Raw genomic sequence first — 9,035 nt, forward strand, 5'->3', positions numbered from 1 at the left:
TGGAAACGCTAAAAATATTTAGAACCTCCCTCTCTGTGAACAGCTGCATAGCCAGCCAAACGCAGCATCACAGGCGGGGACCGCTCCACCACAGCTAAGTGGGGATGCAGGTCCCCATCTAGAGCTGCAGCGGCTGAACAGCAGCCGATCCAGAGGGAGAGGACACAACTGAAGAAGCACCCTAAACAAAAATGAAAGAGAAATAAAGAGTAGACATACTGATAAAAGCAATGAACAAATAAACATTGAAACAAGGTCAATTAAAATAAATCATTGATAACCTCAAATTCATAAAACAAGGTAAAATGGATAAATCAATACAAAATTATAATTAAATCAATGAATAATAGAATAAAAGTAGTAAAATGAGCTGAAGGCCAGGTTAAACAGATGGGTTTTAAGCATTTTCTTAAAAGCATTAATGCTCTCTGCGGCTCTCAGGTCCTCAGGCAGACTGTTCAACAAACGGGGGCCATAGTGCTGAAGGGCAGCCTCTCCGTAGGTTTTGGTTTTTACCGGTTGAATGGTTAAGTGCCAGAGGATCTCAGGTTCCACGAGGGTTCATATTTTACTAAAAGGTCTGACCGTTAAGACATTTAAAAACTGTTAGAAATATCTTAAAATCAATCCTGAAGCATATGGGGAGCCAATGCAGGGATTTTTCTGGAGGAGCTGAAGGTTCTTAATGTTAGTTTTCAGAAGACCAGCAAGCAGGGCGTTACAGTAATCAATTTTACTGACAATAAAACAAAACAAAAAAGCCGAGTGGGTGCGGCACGGCTGCACATGAGGCCACAGGAGGGAGCCCTTGCGTTATCCCCGCCCACCAGTGTCTCAACGCGGAAGCTGCTCTGCCCGCTCTCGGACAAAACACAGCAATGGCGACACTGCGGGTCGCCAGACTGGGTCATAAGGACTGTCACCAAAGGTTACAGGCTCCAGTTTGCAACCCCCCCTTCCCTTTTCAATGGTATACTGCAGTTGCAGGCCAGGGGGCAAAACGCACGCATTTTGCAGGAAGAGATCAAAACACTGCAAAACAAAAGAGCCATTCAGCTAGTGCCACCGGAGCAGGCGCACAGTGGTTTCTACTCCAGATACTTCCTGGTCCCAAAACGGGGTATGCTTAGATTTGAAAGACGTATATTTTTACGTCCCTATATACCCCCCTCACAGAAAGTATCTCAGATTTTCCTTTCGAGGGAAGATTTACAGATTTTTAGTGCTCCCTTTCGGACTCTCACTGAGTCCGCGGGGGTTTGTGAAATGCAAGGAGGCCGCCGTCGCAACCATGAGCCCCACCCACCATGGTCACCAGCGGGTGCTTGCTTCGGTGACGTGCATTCTCGCCCTACACAAGTGCAGGGATGTCTCTTTCCTTACCACGGGGGTTGTCATGGGAACCGTGCAAACAAGACAGGTGATCACCACAGACGCCTCCCTGACAGGCTGGGGAGCCACTCACGAGGGCAGGATGGTGAACGGTCTGTGGGGCTCTCACATGCAATCAGTTCACATAAACTGCTTGGAACTCTTGGCGGTGTCTCTTGCACTGAAACATTTCTTAGCCTTCCTGAAAGGGCGCCATGTTTTAGTCAGGACCGACAATACCACAGTGGTGGCTTATATCAACAGACAAGGAGGGCTGCGCTCATTGCAGTTGCACACGCTAGCACACAGACTGATTATGTGGAGCAGCTCCCGACTTCTGTCGCTGCGGGCCATCCATGTACCGGGGATAATGAACCGGGGAGCCGACCTGCTCTCCAGAGGAAACCCACGTTACAGGGAATGGAAGCTCCACAACCAGGTGGTAGCCCAGATGTGGAGCATTTACGGTCAAGCAGAGGTCGATCTTTTTGCATCAGCGGAAAACGCTCAGTGTCAGATGTTCTACTGTCCGACGGACCAGAGCGCCCCCCTGGGGGTGGACTTCTGTATGCGTTCCCACCGTTGGAGTTGATTGCCCCTACCCTCACCAGTGTTGGAGAGGGGAAACAGTCTCTCATCCTCTTAGCCCCTTGGTGGCCCGGGAAACACTGGCTAGCGGACATCTTTCAGATGCTGCACAACCAACCGTGGCCTCTGCCTTTACGCAGGGACCTCCTGTCGCAGGCCCGCGGGGAAATTTTTCCCCTTCATCCGGAACGCCTGGCTCTGTGGGCCTGGCCCGTGAGAGGCTAAATCTCATGGCAGCGGGACTCCCACAGAATGTCGTGGACACGATCCAGAGTACCAGGGCGCGGTCTACTCGCTCCGCCTACAGCGCCAAATGGGGTGTTTTTGAGGCATGGTGCGCAAAATGGCCGTAGTGCCTTTCCAGAGCCCCGTCCCAGTCATTCTATCGTTCCTTTAGGAACTGATTGAAAAAGGTTTGTCCTTTTCCACCATTGAAGTGTGTCTGGTGGCCATATCCGCCTGTCACATAGGTCTTAATGACAAAACAGTGGGCCAGCATCCGCTTATTTGTCAGTTTATGAGGGGTCCACGTCGGCTCCGACCGGTGTCGAAAAGCCTTGTTGCTCCTTGGGATTTACCGGTGGTGCTAGACGCACTGTCGTGCGCACCGTTTGAGCCACTGAGACAGGTGAACCTCAAAGCGCTCTCTTTTAAAACAGCTCTGCTTATTGCACTAGCTTCTGCTAAACGAGTAAGCGAAATCCATGCGTTGACAGTTCACCCGTCCTGTTTGCAGTTCTCCAGAGGGGATTCTAAGGTTTTGTTGAAACTGAATCAGGCATTTACGCCCAAAGTTTTCAACCCTGCCATACCTTACCACCCCATTGAGTTTTTGGCATTTAACCCGCCTCCTTTTTCCTCGACGGAGGATTCAGGAGGCTTCACACACTGTGTCCTGTGCGGGCGCTGCGCATGTATGTGGAGAGGACTGCTGGCTTCAGAAAATCTGAGCAGCTGTTTGTGTCGTGGGCTTCTCCTCACACAGGTAAGCCCATAACCAAACAACGCCTGTCACACTGGGTTGTAGGCGCTATAACCATGGCTTATAAAAGCAAGGGGTTAACACCCCCGGCGGGCCTGCGCGCTCATTCCACTCGTTTCATGGCATCATCATGGGCAGTTTTTCATGGCATTTCTCTGGATGACGTGTGCACGGCTGCCAGTTGGGCTACACCTCACACCTTCATCAGATTTCATAGATTGGATGTCACTAGACCAGGGGTGCCTCACGCAGTGCTAGGTGTGGGGTCCACACCTACACCTGCTCTCTGTTGGTCTTCGGGGTAAGCTTATCTGGCAAAACGGGAGTCTCTACATCCCAGAGTGAGATACCGAAACGAATGTTGCAAGAGAACGTTAGGTTAAGAACTTAACCCATGAGTGAGGTATCTCACCAGATCCCCCTCCTTGCCTGGAGCGAAAGGGGTGCGCTTACTTAGAATGAGGAGAAAAGATGGCGTCAGGCTCTTATACCAGGATAAAGTCCCGCCTCCTGAGAGCAGACGTCACCTTCTGTCTGCCAGTCAAGACTGGCGTAATGTAAAAGAACTTCTGGGGGACAGCGCAGGGGGCGTGTCCCATAGTGAGATACCTCACTCATGTTTCAGAGAACCGGGGTCAAGTTCTTAACCTAACGTTTCAGTGCTGTGAGAGGGGCGGAAACCAGACTGCAAAGGTTCAAGAAGATTATTATGTTCTGAATAATCATTGAGTTGGGAGGCAACTATTTTCTCAAGCATTTATGAAAGAAGGGAAGGTTAGAGATTGGACGGAGATTAATGAATAATTTGGGATCTGAACTAGGTTTATTCAGGATGGGTTCAACAGTTGCCATTTTAAAAAGTGATGGGACAGGGAGTAATTCAGGGTAAAACCACCTCTGAATGAAGAATACTATTTCAAAACGTGGTATTAACTGGCTTTGCCCTGAAATTCCACCATAAGACCAGCCTGTTTCTTTCCTCCATCTGTCCTGATTCTTTTTCTCTTTTCTCGTCTTTCTCTCCATCCTCACAGCTGTATGATATAAACTTTGTGTTAGGAAGATTTAAAAAGAATACAGTGCCTAAATTATATGTAAAAATAGAAAATAGTTTTTATTGTAAATGACATTTTTGTTGGATATCAATTAGTGGTGGGATAGAATAGATTTCTTTATTGTTGTTAAAAATCTCCAAATGTTCAGCTGAAATCCAAATTTTTGTTCAGCCAAATTGATATTAAAAGCAATAAGCTGTAAACTAAATAGTGACTCAATAAACAATAATCCATTAAAAATGTAACAATATAGAAAGAACCAAAAACACCATTTAACCCACCATCACACACACTTCTCCCTTCTTCTTCAAATAGGAGCAGCTATCATCATTATTTAGTGCTGTTACAGTCATAGAATAAAAACTTTTTCAGTGTTTTGTATCTAGTTACAGAAATTGTTCATGTCTAAAGGAATTTCTTTGGATATGTAGGCTATTTTTTATGCATATGCGTGTGTCCATTTCCATTCTAATTTATTCTTTTAATTTTTGATTGTTTTTATTTATTTTTGTTTTATTTTCATTTAATTAATGAACTAATATCCAATCTATGTTCAATATATCTATATATATTTAAATGTCTTTTTGTTTGTTTGATGTCTTTATTACGTCATGATCAGTGATGTCATCATTAGTCATGTCATCTGATATCATCATCTGACATAATAATCTAACACTATGATGTCATCAGTGATGTAATTTTTGCTCATATTACCAAATCAGATTTTTCCCTTTATAGATCTTTGAAAGTCAGGAAAAATAATCCTAACTTAGCAGTTAAGTGAACCTTTAACCAGTAGAGACCCACGTTTCGCACAGTGAATTTGTTTGAGTTCTTTCTGAGTTATCAAAGCAAAAAGATGAATAACCCTAAAGTATTCATGCCTGAATTAACTTTGACCAAGATTTCAGGCGCCAAAGCTTTTTCCTTCCATTTTAAGTATTGCTCTTTTATCCATTCAAAGAGATCCTTTGAACTTTGGGCTCACCGCAAAGATTGCAGATTTCAGCTGCTGGCTCACTTCCGAAGAATTGACCCAGCTGTGATTTCAAACCAAGGAACGGCAACATCCAAGAACCAAGTGGACACCCAGAATGTGTTCTCCTTCAGTTTTGGAAACATAGATTCAATCAATGACAAGAATTCTTCCAAACAGTGGGTTCAGCGTAAATTTAGCAAGGATCAATTACTTGCTCGTTTCCGAGGAATCAGTGAACCCGTGTACACAAAAGAAGAAAGAACAAGTGAAATGTTGAGACGAAGCTACAGAGCAAATATTCGTGACCAAATCAGTTCTTCTAAAACTGTCTGGAATTCACCTGTGGCTGATACCTCAGCAGCTAGACCTAGAATGAGTCCCCCTTCTATTATGGATGATTTGTGTGATAGAATGGCCCTTCTAAAAATAGGTGACCCGGTTAAAAATAAGATACAAGGCAAAATCCAATCTTCAGTGCATACAAAAGGCCCTGTTCAAAAACAGGTGTTTATCCAAAGCCAGGCACACAATCAAAGATACAACACCTATCAAAGGAAGTACCACAACCAAAGATACAACACCTATCAAAGGCAGCCATACAACCAAAGATACAACACCTATCAAAGAAGGGACCCCAATCAAAGATACAAGACCTATCAAAGGAGGGACCCCAATCAAAGATACAACACCTATCAAAGGCAGCCATACAACCAAAGATGCAACACCTATCAAAGGAGGGACCACAATCAAAGATGCAACACCTATCAAAGGAGGGACCACAATCAAAGATACAACACCTATCAAAGGAGGGACCACAATCAAAGATACAACACCTATCACAGGAATTACCAGATTGAAAGACAGGTCCCTATTAAAAGACATTGGCAGATCCAAAGACAGGCCACAGAGGAAAAACACAGGACAATGCAAAAACAAGCTTCAGCCCACAGTCCCCACCCTGTCCAATTGCAGATCTCTTACCAAACACATACTCATGTTCAAAAACAGGCATTTATCCAGGGGCATCAACAAACTCAAAGACAGAGTACCTTTCAAAGAAACTTTTACATTCAAAGACACAACACCTATCAAAGCAACGACCAGAGTCAACGACAGGCCCCATTTCAAAGAAAGGACTGTATTAAAAGACAGGACCCTACCCAAATACAGGTTCAAAGACATGCCTCCAACCTAAACCAAGCCCCCATCCAAAGAAAGGTTCTCATTCCTAACCGACGCCTGAACCAAAGAGAACCGCCTAGCCAAATCTCTGCCCCAGTGCAAATAGAAGCCTCACCCCAAAGAAATGAACCTGTCCAAAAACAGCACCCTGTTCCAGAACAGGTCTTTGTCCAAACACAGGCCTCTGTCCAAAGACAGGAACATAGTCAAAGTCGGACTACCATTCAAAGAAATGTCTCCAACCTAAACCAAGCCTCTATCCAAAGAAAGGTTCTGATTCCTAACCGACGCCTGAACCAAAGAGAACAGCCTAGCCAAATTCCTGCCTCAATGCAAATAGAAGCCTCAGCTCAAAGAAATGAACCTGTCCAATTACACCATCCTGTTCCAGAGCAGGTCTTCGTCCAAACACAGGCCTCTGTCCAAAGACAGGAACATAGTCAAAGTTCGACAAGCGTTCTAAGACATTCCTCCAACCTAAACCAAGCCCCCATCCAAAGAAAGGTTCTGATTCCTAAACGACGTCTGATCCAAAGAGAACCGCCTAGCCAAATTCCTGCCCCAATGCAAATAGAAGCCTCAGCTTAAAGAAATGAACCTGTCCAAAAACAGCACCCTGTTCCAGAACAGGCCTTCGTCCAAACACAGGCCTCTGTCCAAAGACAGGAACATAGTCAAAGTTGGACTAGCATTCAAAGACAACAACCCTATCAAAGGCAGGACCAGATTCAAATACAAGCCGCTATTCAAAGAAAGTCCCCAAATACAATGGAGGACTTGATCGATGAAATGTCCTTTTGAAAATTAAATAAATAAATAAAATCAAAGGCATGCCTCTGATCAAATGCATCTCCCAGTTCCAAGTGGGGGTCGGTCCAAGGACAGGCCCAGACGCACAAACCCATACAACACCTAGGTGTGAGATAGTCGTATTTATTTCTTTATGTTTCATTTTATTTTTAAAGGGAAGGCTGCAGTAAGCTTAACCTCTACCTCTAATATATAAAGATGTTTTATATATTTATTTATATATTTATTTTATTATCATTATCACTAGTGCTGTTTTTTCTTTTATTAATATTGTATGTTTTATTATTATGTACTTTACTGTTCCATGTTGACAACTGTATGCCTGTATGTAGGTTATTGTACATGCATACACACGTGTCCATTTCCATTCTTTTTTCTTCTTTTACTTTTGATTGTATTTATTTATTTATTTTTGTTTTATTTTCAAATCAATCAATAAATTAATATCCAATCTATGTTCAATTAATATTATTATATCAGTATTATTATTGCTGTTGTTGCTATTTTTACTATTGTTGGTTAAATTGTTATTATAATAAACAATAATAATAAACGCTATAATAATGGGCAGCAGGGGTTCAGGCAGTTGAGCAGGTTGTCCAATGATGGAAGGTCACTTTGGTGACCAAGCGGCCCCTTTGTCGCTCTGTCCTTGGGGAAGATACTCACCCTCCTTGCCTCCAGTGTGGCTCCACTGGCGTGTGAATGTGCATGAATGATCCCGGTGATGGTCAGAGGGGCCGTAGGCGCAAACTTGCAGCCACGCCTCTGTCAGTCTGCCCCAGGAGAGCTGTGGCTACAACAGTAGGTAACCATCACCAAGTATGAATGAGGAGTGAATGAATAATGGACACACCGTAAGCGCTTTGAGCGTCTGGAAAAGTGCAGATAAATCTAATCCATAATTATTAAACTTTATTTATATAGCACTTTTCGAAATCATTATTACAAAGTGCTGAACAATTAACACAAGACAAAAGAGCAGGATTAAAAGCAGCATACAGTACGACAAAATGAAACACAGCACACACACAAAACAGTGATAGTGGTTAAAATCAGTCAAATCACTAAAATCAATAATATAAGTTTAAATTTAAGAACCAGTAAAATCATTAAAAGCACGCCTATGGAGGTATGTTTTTAAAAGAGATTCAAAGACTGGTAAGGATTCAGCGAGTCTGATGTCTTCAAATCAAATCATATTGTTATTTTGTAGAACTATACCTATGAAAGAATAAGACAAAGTGCTTTACAAAAACCAAAATAAATAATAAAAAAAGGCATGAAATTAAAAGAACCCCCTCCCCGTACCTACACACATCCTTCCACTTCTCACACCTCCCACCCCCTAACTGATGGGGAAGACAATGAGAAAATAGGCTGAGCACGAAAACAGAATGTTTGTTATTGGAAAAGCTAAAAATATTTAGAACCTCCCTCTCTGTGAACAGCTGCATAGCCAGCCAAACGCAGCATCACAGGCGGGGACCGCTCCACCACAGCTAAGTGGGGATGCAGGTCCCCATCTAGAGCTGCAGCGGCTGAACAGCAGCCGATCCAGAGGGAGAGGACACAACTGAAGAAGCACCCTAAACAAAAATGAAAGAGAAATAAAGAGTAGACATACTGATAAAAGCAATGAACAAATAAACATTGAAACAAGGTCAATTAAAATAAATCATTGATAACCTCAAATTTATAAAACAAGGTAAAATGGATAAATCAATACAAAATTATAATTAAATCAATGAATAATAGAATAAAAGTAGTAAAATGAGCTGAAGGCCAGGTTAAACAGATGGGTTTTAAGCATTTTCTTAAAAGCATTAATGCTCTCTGCGGCTCTCAGGTCCTCAGGCAGACTGTTCAACAAACGGGGGCCATGGTACTGAAAAGATGCCTCTCCGTAGGTTTTGGTTTTTACCGGTTGAATGGTTAAGTGCCAGAGGATCTCAGGTTCAACAAGGGTTCATATTTTACTAAAAGGTCTGACCGTTAAGACATTTAAAAACTGTTAAAAGTATCTTAAAATCAATCCTGAAGCATATGGGGAGCCAATGCAGGGATT

General features: G+C 43.1%; 1 pseudogene across 1 annotated transcript; it reads left to right on the forward strand.

The window, feature by feature from the left end:
* Positions 1-1,070: 1,070 nt before the first annotated feature.
* On the forward strand, positions 1,071-2,380 carry LOC111948789 (uncharacterized; annotated as a pseudogene). Its single transcript, XR_013647882.1, has one exon. The product of XR_013647882.1 is annotated as an uncharacterized LOC111948789 (transcript).
* Positions 2,381-9,035: the final 6,655 nt, after the last annotated feature.

Source organism: Oryzias latipes, chromosome 15 (assembly GCF_053564925.1).
Source record: "Oryzias latipes strain Hd-rR chromosome 15, Olatipes_Hd-rR_3.1".
In the NCBI taxonomy this organism is placed as follows: domain Eukaryota; kingdom Metazoa; phylum Chordata; class Actinopteri; order Beloniformes; family Adrianichthyidae; genus Oryzias; species Oryzias latipes.